Below are 11,990 nucleotides of genomic sequence, written 5' to 3'. Positions count from 1 at the left end.
CATTTAACAGTGATGAGGGATGGTCATTTGACCGCGAACCCATTACGGACGCAGGGATCCTGGTTGAAGACAGCAGAGGTGTATTTAGAGGGCAGGTTGGTCAGGATGATATCTATGAGGGTGCCCGTGTTTATGGATTTAGGGTTGTACCTGGTAGGTTCCTTGATAATTTGTGTGAGAATGAGGGCATCTAGCTTAGATTGTAGTACGGCCAGAGTGTTAAGCATATCCCAGTTTCGGTCACCTAACAGTACAATCTCTGAAGATAAATGGGGGGCAATTAATTCACATATACAGATGGTGAGTTGACTTCTGGGTCATCTACAGATGGTGAATTGACTTCTGGGTGGTTTACAGATGGTGAGTTGAGTTCTGGGTGGTATACAGATGGTGAGTTGCCTTTTTGGTGGTATACAGATGGTGAGTTGACATCTGGGTGGTATACAGATGGTGAGTTGACTTCTGTGTGGTATACAGATGGTGAGTTGACATCTGTGTGATCTTCAGATCGTGAGTTGAGGTGAGTTGACTTCTGGGTGGTATGTAAAGGTGAGTTGACTTCTGTGTGATCTACAGATGGTGAGATGACTTTTGTGTGGTATATAAATGGTGAGTTGGCTTCTATGTGGTATATAAATGGTGAGTTGACTTCTGTGTGATCTACAGATGGTGAGTTGACTTCTGTGTGGTATACAGATGGTGAGTTGACATCTGTGTGGTATACAGATGGTGAGTTGACATCTGTGTGGTATACAGATGGTGAGTTGACTTCTGTGTGATCTACAGATGGTGAGTTGACTTCTGTGTGGTATACAGATGGTGAGTTGAATTCTGTGTGATCTACAGATGGTGAGTTGACTTCTGTGTGGTATACAGATGGTGAGTTGATTTCTGTGTGGTGTATAAATGGTGAGTTGACTTCTGTGTGATCAACATATAGTGAGTTGACTTCTGGGTGGTATATAAATAGTGAGTTGACTTCTGTGTGGTATATAGATGGTGAGTTGACTTCTGGGTGGTATATAAAGGTGAGTTGACTTATGTGTGATCTTCAGATGGTGAGTTGACTTCTGGGTGGTATACAGATGGTGAGTTGACTTCTGGGTGGTATACAGATGGTGAGTTGTCTTCTGTGTGTTATACAGATTGTGAGTTGACTTCTGTGTGGTATACAGATGGTGAGTTGACTTCTGTGTGGTATACAGATGGTGAGTTAACTTCTGTGTGAACTACAGATGGTGAGTTGAATTCTGGGTGATCTACAGATGGTAAATTGACTTCTGGGTAGTATACAGATGGTGAGTTGACTTCTGGGTCATCTACAGATGGTGAGTTGACTTCTGGGTAGTTTACAGATGGTGAGTTGACTTCTGGGTGGTATACAGATGGTGAGTTGCCTTTTTGGTGGTATACAGATGGTGAGTTGACATCTGGGTGGTATTCAGTTGGTGAGTTGACTTCTGTGTGGTATACAGATGGTGAGTTGACATCTGTGTGATCTTCAGATCGTGAGTTGAGGTGAGTTGACTTCTGTGTGGTATACAGATGGTGAGTTGACTTCTGTGTGTTATACAGATGGTGAGTTGACTTCTGTGTGGTATACAGATGGTGAGTTGACTTCTGTGTGGTATACAGATGGTCAGTTGATTTCTGTGTGGTATATAAATGGTGTGTTTACTTCTGTGTGGTATATAAATGGTGAGTTGACTTCTGTGTGGTATACAAAGTGCCTTGCAAAAGTATTCACCCCCTTGGCGTTTTTATTCTATTTTGTTGCATTACAACCTGTAATTTCAATGGATTTTTATTTGGATTTCATATAATGAATATACACAAATTGTTCAAATTGGTGAAGTGAAATGAAAAAAATCACTTGTTTCAAAAAATTAAAAATTAAATAAAACTGAAAAGTGTTTTTTGCGTATGTATTGACCCCCTTTGCTATGAAGTCCCTAAATAAGATCTGGTGCAACCAATTACCTTCAGAAGTCACATAATTAGTTAAATAAAGTCCACCTGTGTGCAATCTAAGTGTCACATGATCTGTCACATGATCTCAGTATATATACACACCTGTACTGATAGGCCGCAGAGTCTGCAACATCACTAAGCAAGGGGCACCACCAAGCAAGCGGCACTATGAAGACCAAGGAGCGCTCCAAACTGGTCAGGGACAAAGTTGTGGAGAAGTACAGATCAGGGTTGGGTTATAAAAAAATATCTGAAACTTTGAACATTCCACGGAGCACCATTAAATCCATTATTAAAAAATGGAAAGAATATGGCACCACAACAAACCTGCCAAGAGAGGCCCGCCCACCAAAACTCAAGGACCAGGCAAGGAGGGCATTAATCAGAGAGGCAACAAAGATACCAAAATTAACCCTGAAGGAGCTGCAAAGCTCCACAGTGGAGATTGGAGTATCTGTCCATAGGACCACTTTAAGCCGTACACTCCACAGAGCTGGACTTTACGGAAGAGTGGCCAGAAAAAAGCCATTGCTTAAAGAAAGAAATAAGTAAACACATTTGGTGTTCGCCAAAAGGCATGTGGGAGACTCCTCAAACATATGGAAGAAGGTACTCTGGTCAGATGAGACTAAAATTGAGCTTTTTGGCCATCAAGTAAAACACTATGTCTGGTTCAAACCCAACACCTCTCATCACCCTGAGAACACCATCCCCACAGTGAAGCATGGTGGTGGCAGCATCATGCTGTGGGGATATTTTTCATTGGCAGGGACTGGGAAACTGGTCAGAATTGAAGGAATGATGGATGGCGCCGAAATACAGGGAAATTATTGAGGGAAACCTGTTTCAGTCTTCCAGAGATTTTAGACTGGGACGGAGGTTCACCTTCCAGCAGGACAATGACCCTAAGCATACTGCTAAAGCAACGCTCGAGTGGTTTAAGGGGAAACATTTAAATGTCTTGGAATGGCCTAGTCAAAGCCAAGACCTCAATCCAATTGAGAATCTATTGTATGACTTAAAGATTGCTGTACACCAGCAGAACCCATCCAACTTGAAGGAGCTGGAGAAGTTTTGCCTTGAAGAATGGGCAAAAATCCCAGTGGCTAGATGTGCCAAGCTTATAGAGACATACCCCAAGATACATGCAGCTGTAATTGCTGCAAAAGGTGGCTTTACAAAGTATTGACTTTGGGGTTGAATAGTTATGCACGCTCAAGTGTTCTGTTTTTCTGTCTTATTTCGTTTTTGTTTCACAAGAAAAAATATTTAGCAACTTCAAAGTGGTAGGCATGTTGTGAAAATCAAATGATATAAACCGCCCTAAAATCCATTTGAATTCCAGGTTGTAAGGCAACAAAATAGGAAAAATGCCAAGGGTGGTGAATACTTTCGCAAGCCACTGTAAATGGTGAGTTGGCTTCTGCGTGGTGTATAAGTTTATTGGAATCAAATGCCTGTTCTTTACAAAGCCCTGGAGGCAATCACTAAGCACCTGTAACGCCCTGGCCATAGAGAGGGGTTTTTTGTTCTTTATTTTGGTTAGGCCAGGGTGTTACATTGGGTGGGCGTTCTATGTTCCTTTTTCTATGTTTTGGTATGTCTTTGTTTTGGGCCATGTGTGTGGCTCCCAATCAGGCACAGCTGAAGCTCGTTGCTGCTGATTGGGAGTCACACATAAGGAGCATGTTTTTCCTTTGGGTTTTGTGGGTAATTGTTTCTGTGTAGAGTATTTTCCTAACAGGACTGTTTGCTGTCGTTTTAGTTCATTTTGTAGTGTTCTCTTGCTTTTTTGAATTAAAATTCTAATGATGAACACATCCTCTGCTGCACCTTGGTTCCCTCTTACAGACAGCCGTTACAGAATTACCCACCAAAAACGAACCAAGCAGCAGAGGAAGGAGAGGCACCAGGAGAAAGACTCATGGACTTTGGAGAAGATGGAGAGGATCGTTCAGGATTCCTGGAGATGGGAGGAATTACTGGACGAAGGTGAACCATGGGCTCAAGCTGGGGAGTATCACCGCCCGCAGTGGGAGATCGAGGCGGCGAGAGCTGAGAGGCGCTGGTATGAGGAGAGGGAGCGCAACGGACACGGGAGGCAGCCCCACAATTTTTTTTGGGGGGGGGCACACGGGGAGATTGGCGGAGTCAGGTGGTAGACCTAAGCCAACTCCCCGTGCTTACCGGAAGCAGCATGGTACTGGTAAGACACCGTGTTATGCTGTGGAGCGCACGGTGTCCCCAGTGCGCGTTCAAAGCCCGGTGCGCTACATACCAGCCCCCCGCAAGTGCCATGCGAGTGCAGGCATCGAGCCAGGGCGGATGGTGCCAGCTCAGCGCGTCTGGTCTCCAGTGCGCCTCCTCGGTCCAGGTTATCCTGCGCCGGCGTTGCGCACTGTGTCTCCAGAGCGCTGGGAGGGTCCAGTTCGCCCAATGCCTGCCCTCCGCCCGTGCCGGGCCAAAGTGGGCATTCAGCCTGGAGTGTGGGTAAAGAGTGTCCGTACCAGAACTCCAGTGCTCCCCCACAGCCCGGTTTATCCTGTGCCTCCTCCTCGGACCAGGCCTCCAGTGGGTCTCCCCATCCTGGTCCGTCCTGTGCCACCTCCCAGGACTAGGCCTCCAGTGGGTCTCACATGTCCAGAGCAGTCAGAGCTGCCCGCCAGTCAACAGTCGTCAGAGCTGCCCGCCAGTCAACAGTCGTCAGAGCTGCCCGCCAGTCAACAGTCGTCAGAGCTGCCCGCCAGTCAACAGTCGCCAGAGCGGCCAGACTGCGCTGAACTGCCGGAGCGGCCAGACTGCGCTGAACTGCCGGAGCGGCCAGACTGCGCTGAACTGCCGGAGTGGCCAGACTGCCCTGAACTGCCGGAGTGGCCAGACTGCCCTGAACTGCCGGAGTGGCCAGACTGCCCTGAACTGCCAGAGTGGCCAGACTGCCCTGAACTGCCAGAGTGGCCAGACTGCCCTGAACTGCCAGAGTGGCCAGACTGCCCTGAACTGCCAGAGTGGCCAGGGACGCCCGCCAGCCCGGTGAGTCCTGTGTCTACGCCTAGGGCCAGGCCTCTGTCATGTCTCCCCAGCCTGGTGAGTCCTGTGCCTGTGCCCAGGGCCAGGCATCCATCATGTCTCCCCAGCCTGGTGAATCCTGGGTCAGTGCCGTCGGAGCCGCCAGGGTCGCCCGCCAGCCGGGCGCAACCATCGCCGCCCACCAGCCGGGCGCAACCAGGGTCGCCCGCCAGCCGGGCGCAACCATCGCCGGTCGCCAGCCGGGCGCAACCAGGGTCGCCCGCCAGCCGGGCGCAACCATCGCCGGCCGCCAGCCGGGCGCAACCAGGGTCGCCCGCCAGCCGGGCACAGCCATCGCCGCCCGCCAGCCGGGCGCAGTCAGCGTCGCCCACCAGACCTTTGGCGCGGCCAGGTGCGCCACCTAAGAGGGCGACGCCAAGGGTGGAGCAGAGGCCACGTCCCGCACCTGAGCCGCCGCCGTAAGAAGGCCCATCCGGACCCTCCCCTTCAGAGTCAGGTTTTGCGGCCGGAGTCCGCACCTTTGGGGGGGGGGGGGGTACTGTAACGCCCTGGCCATAGAGAGGGCTTTTTTGTTCTTTATTTTGGTTAGGCCAGGGTGTTACATTGGGTGGGCGTTCTATGTTCCTTTTTCTATGTTTTGGTATGTCTTTGTTTTGGGCCATGTGTGTGGCTCCCAATCAGGCACAGCTGAAGCTCGTTGCTGCTGATTGGGAGTCACACATAAGGAGCATGTTTTTCCTTTGGGTTTTGTGGGTAATTGTTTCTGTGTAGAGTATTTTCCTAACAGGACTGTTTGCTGTCGTTTTAGTTCATTTTGTAGTGTTCTCTTGCTTTTTTGAATTAAAATTCTAATGATGAACACATCCTCTGCTGCACCTTGGTTCCCTCTTACAGACAGCCGTTACAGCACCTAATACTTCAATCTCAGAATAGCCTGCGTAATAAACACAAACCCAGTTGTTATGGTCCCAATCTCAGTATAGCCTGCGTAAAAAACCACAAACCCAGTTGTTATGGTCCCAATCTCAGTATAGCCTGCGTAATAAACACAAACCCAGATAGATGTATTCGTAAGCCTTATTTCTGACCCAGACGCATGCAGCATGCTTCTGATTCTATATTTCAGTCAGAATTCTTTCTGGCATTCCATTTCTATCTGTGTTTGTCTCCCCTGGAGCTGGGAGGGTTGGAGGCTGGGAGGGATGAGGTGCTGGGAGGGTTGGAGGCTGAGTCTGGGAGGGATGAGGTGCTGGGGGGTTGGAAGCTGAGTCTGGGAGGGATGAGGTGCTGGGAGGGTTGAAGGCTGAGGCTGGGAGGGATATGGTACAGGGAAGGTTGGAGGCTGAGTCTGGGAGGGATAAGGTGCTGGGAGGGTTGGAGGCTGAGGCTGGGAGGAATGAGTTGCTGGGTAGGTTAGGGTCAAAGATAAGTTAACTCACCACTACAGACAATAGATAATATCGTATAATACCCCTCCCTCCCAGCAGACAACATGAGCCCCCTGGACCCCTCAGACCCCACCAACAGCACGGCCGACCTAGCACCTGGCCTGCCAGTCCACATGGACACCACCTCCACCCAACCAACAGCACGGCCGACCTAGCACCTGGCCTGCCAGTCCACATGGACACCACCTCCACCCACTTGCAACAAGGCATCCTGGGTAACAACAGTCTCAGCTTCCACCTCGACCGGCCGGGGTTCCACTCTGACATCACCAAGCATGTAGGAGTCCAGGCTGCTTTGATCACAGCGTATAGTCTGATCATCTTACTGGGCCTAGTAGGCAACGCCCTAGTCATCTACATGATCATCCACTTCCGGAACATGAGGACAGTCACTAACTTCTTCATAGCTAACCTGGCCCTGGCCGACCTGTTGGTGGATACGTTGTGTTTACCGTTCACACTGGTTTATACCTTGCTCGACGAGTGGAAGTTTGGCGCAGTGCTGTGTCACATGGTCCCATTCGCCCAGGCGCTGAGCGTACACGTATCGATCCTGATGCTGGCCGTCATCGCTCTGGAGCGCTACAGGTGTATCGTGTTCCACCTGGGCCAGCGCCTCACCTGGCGAAGCAGCCTGCTCATCATGGCTTTCACCTGGACGCTGTCCGCCGTGCTGGCCGGCCCGCTCGCCATCTTCAGAGAGTACCGTCAGGAGGAGATCCCGTCCATCAACCTGAGGATCTCAGTCTGCTATGAGAAGTGGCCTTACGGCAGCAGCAGAGATGGAGTCATTTACAGCCTGTCTATGTTACTGCTGCAGTACGTGCTGCCACTCTCCATCATCAGTTATGCCTACATCTGCATCTGGGTGAAGCTGAAGAACCACGTGAGTCCAGCGAGCCGCATCGACGCAGTCCAGCGCAGGAAGAAGACCACCAAGATGCTGGTTATGGTGGTTGTAGTCTTTGCCACATGTTGGCTGCCCTTCCACGTGTTTCAACTAGCCAGTGACCTAGACCTGGTGCTCAGCTTAAGACAATACAAGCTCATCTATACTCTCTTCCACATCATAGCCATGTGCTCCACCTTCGCCAACCCGCTCAGGTACGGCTGGATGAATAAGAACTACAGGAATGGGTTCCTCATGGTGTTCAGGTGTTAGGATAAACCAGACAGTATTCACCCTGAGGGATCCTTCAGGACCCGGACACTAAGGAGAATGTCTCTGAACAGGAGGAACGGAGGACACCCTCCTACTGCCGTCTGATTGGTTGATTGATCTGCCGGGAATCTGAGGCTGCTGAACATTTTTTAAATAAGCCTTGTCGAAGCCAGAACGGCCCATAGGGCAGGAGTCCATCTCCTGTTTCTGTACAGTGAACCAGAACGGCCCATAGGGCAGGAGTCCATCTCCTGTTTCTGTGGAGTGAACCAGAACGGCCCATAGGGCAGGAGTCCATCTCCTGTTTCTGTACAGTGAACCAGAATGGCCCATAGGGCAGGAGTCCATCTCCTGTTTCTGTAGAGTGAACCAGAACGTAGGTCGCTTTGGAAAAAAGCGCCTGCTAAATGGCATATGATATATTGATGTACAAGTACACTTGGACAGGACATTATACTGCTGTATGGAGTATACCCCCTGGACAGGACAGTATACTGCTTTATGGAGTACACCCCCTGGACAGGACAGTATACTGCTGTATGGAGTACACCCCCTGGACAGGACATTAAACTGCTGTATGGAGTACACCCCCTGGACAGGACATTAAACTGCTGTATGGAGTACACCCCCTGGACAGGACACTATACTGCTGTATGGAGTGATATTAGTGCCAACAGAAAGGACATCTGAATTCCTGCACTTATCATTAAAGCCGCTCATCAATGATGATGACTAGGACAAGGAGTTTTCCTGACCTCACAAGTGACCTGTGCAAGAAAAACTCTGGACCCTATAGTTACCTGACCGTATGGTATAACTAGGATAAACTCTGGACCCTATAGTTACCTGACTGTGTGGGATGACTAGAACATTTCTGGGTCCTAGTTATATAGCTTTGGTCAGATCACATGGTCTGGATCAGGGAAAAACTCCTGGCCCTATTTGAAGATTAATATGAGACTTTATAAAGGACCTTAATAAGGTGAAACTGAAACGGTCTGAATTGAATGGCCTGACATTGACTATCTGGCTTCTACCTTAAGATTACTGACTAACTGAGGTTTAAAGTTGAAAGAAGGCATTGCATGTGTAAATGTTTTATGTGTCGCTATTTCATCTAACTGTGTATGGTACTTCTAAATAATTAACTACGCTTGTCCAATGAACTCAAAGATGTGTTGATTGATCAAGCCGTCATCTTTGGTTGTAACAGGACTCTTTAAAACTGACCACAAACAGGATGAGCAGAGAGAAGACATGGTCATTTACATGAATGGATTTTTTTTTAACTTGTTTAAATCAGTGGCTGTGTCCAACATGGCTCCCTATTCACTATATAGTGGTCTTCTTTTGATCCCTTCCCATAGGGTCCTGGTCAAAAGTAGTGTATTATAAAGGGAATAGGATGCCGTTTGAGACGCAACAACTGTCAACGTTCCGGAATCATTCACAACAGGATGTAGCCGTCATTCATTGAACTCAGTGATGTTTATCCTCTGCTGGGAATTTCTGAATAATGGTGATCTGGGAAATATCTACATGACAGCACAGAGCTCGGAAATATCTACATGACAGCACAGATCTGGGAAATATCTACATGATAGCACAGAGCTGGGAAATATCTACATGACAGCACAGAGCTGGGAAATATCTACATGACAGCACAGAACTGGGAAATATCTACATGACAGCACAGAGCTGGGAAATATCTACATGACAGCACAGAGCTGGGAAATATCTGCATGATAGCACAGATCTGGGAAATATCTACATGACAGCACAGAGCTGGGAAATATCTACATGACAGCACAGAGCTGGGAAATATCTACATGACAGCACAGAGCTGGGAAATATCTACATGACAGCACAGAGCTGGGAAATATCTACATATCAGCACAGAGCTGGGAAATATCTACATGACAGCACAGAGCTGGGAAATATCTACATGACAGCACAGAGCTGGGAAATATCTACATGACAGCACAGAACTGGGAAATATCTACATGACAGCACAGAGCTGGGAAATATCTACATGACAGCACAGAGCTGGGAAATATCTGCATGATAGCACAGATCTGGGAAATATCTACATGACAGCACAGAGCTGGGAAATATCTACATGACAGCACAGAGCTGGGAAATATCTACATGACAGCACAGAGCTGGGAAATATCTACATGACAGCACAGAGCTGGGAAATATCTACATATCAGCACAGAGCTGGGAAATATCTACATGACAGCACAGAGCTGGGAAATATCTACATGACAGCACAGAGCTGGGAAATATCTACATGATAGCACAGAGCTGGGAAATATCTACATGACAGCACAGATCTGGGAAATGTCTACATGACAGCACAGAGCTGGGGAATATCTACATGACAGCACAGAGCTGGGAAATATCTACATGACAGCACAGATCTGGGAAATATCTACATATCAGCACAGAGCTGGGAAATATCTACATGACAGCACAGAGCTGGGAAATATCTACATGACAGCACAGATCTGGGAAATATCTACATATCAGCACAGAGCTGGGAAATATCTACATGACAGCACAGAGCTGGGAAATATCTACATGACAGCACAGAGCTGGGAAATATCTACATGACAGCACAGAGCTGGGAAATATCTACATGACAGCACAGATCTGGGAAATATCTACATGATAGCACAGAGCTGGGAAATATCTACATGACAGCACAGATCTGGGAAATGTCTACATGACAGCACAGAGCTGGGGAATATCTACATGACAGCACAGAGCTGGGAAATATCTACATGACAGCACAGATCTGGGAAATATCTACATATCAGCACAGAGCTGGGAAATATCTACATGACAGCACAGAGCTGGGAAATATCTACATGACAGCACAGATCTGGGAAATATCTACATATCAGCACAGAGCTGGGAAATATCTACATGACAGCACAGAGCTGGGAAATATCTACATGACAGCACAGAGCTGGGAAATATCTACATGACAGCACAGAGCTGGGAAATATCTACATGACAGCACAGATCTGGGAAATATCTACATATCAGCACAGAGCTGGGAAATATCTACATGACAGCACAGAGCTGGGAAATATCTACATGACAGCACAGAGCTGGGAAATATCTACATGACAGCACAGAGCTGGGAAATATCTACATATCAGCACAGAGCTGGGAAATATCTACATGACAGCACAGAGCTGGGAAATATCTACATATCAGCACAGAGCTGGGAAATATCTACATGACAGCACAGAGCTGGGAAATATCTACATGACAGCACAGAGCTGGGAAATATCTACATGATAGCACAGAGCTGGGAAATATCTACATGACAGCACAGATCTGGGAAATATCTACATGACAGCACAGAGCTGGGGAATATCTACATGACAGCACAGAGCTGGGAAATATCTACATGATAGCACAGAGCTGGGAAATATCTACATGACAGCACAGATCTGGGAAATGTCTACATGACAGCACAGAGCTGGGGAATATCTACATGACAGCACAGAGCTGGGAAATATCTACATGACAGCACAGAGCTGGGAAATATCTACATGACAGCACAGATCTGGGAAATATCTACATATCAGCACAGAGCTGGGAAATATCTACATGACAGCACAGAGCTGGGAAATATCTACATGACAGCACAGATCTGGGAAATATCTACATATCAGCACAGAGCTGGGAAATATCTACATGACAGCACAGAGCTGGGAAATATCTACATGACAGCACAGAGCTGGGAAATATCTACATGACAGCACAGAGCTGGGAAATAGCTACACGACAGCACAGAGCTGGGAAATATCTACATGACAGCACAGATCTGGGAAAAGGAAGTTATAAGTACGCCAGTCCATTTCTGATGTGTAGGACATCTGTCACAGATAAGGAGACGGTGGTGTGGTGGTCAGATATAAATGTCCTCTTGAATGTTGCTAGTCACGTCAAGTCTACCAAGTACTTAAACAATAAAGTGAAGATTAAAAAAACAAACAGTTTTCTAGTCAACATTCCACACAGCTTGACACAGCAAACAAGGAAGTGGTACATATGTATTATTCTGAACTGAGGTAGCTACTACATCCAATAGGAGATATTTACTATGGTTGGGAGGATGATCCTGACTCATAACTTTATTGCACAGTCATATCATATCTTTAATTAGACAGGTAAGAGAGCTAGGTCACTGAACTCTGAGAGCTGGATCTTCCAAAACACCTTGAATGATTGATCTGTACACACCCAGGTACCGTAGGTCAAGTCTCATCTATTCTCCTCCAATAAAAATGCTTGCTATAGTACCTTTAAAAACAAAACCATTGCTGGGGTAATAGTGACATTTTCTCATAGTCTGTGAAATT

At 47.5% G+C, this 11,990-nt stretch overlaps 1 pseudogene; it reads left to right on the top strand.

The window, feature by feature from the left end:
• The first annotated feature begins 6,595 nt into the window (after positions 1-6,595).
• On the top strand, positions 6,596-7,713 carry LOC106591347 (neuropeptide Y receptor type 2-like; annotated as a pseudogene).
• The last annotated feature ends 4,277 nt before the right edge of the window (positions 7,714-11,990 follow it).

Source organism: Salmo salar, chromosome ssa09, assembly GCF_905237065.1.
Source record: "Salmo salar chromosome ssa09, Ssal_v3.1, whole genome shotgun sequence".
NCBI lineage: Eukaryota > Metazoa > Chordata > Actinopteri > Salmoniformes > Salmonidae > Salmo > Salmo salar.
The sequence above is the reverse complement of the archived record's forward strand: the minus strand, read 5'-3'. Positions and strand labels throughout refer to the sequence as shown.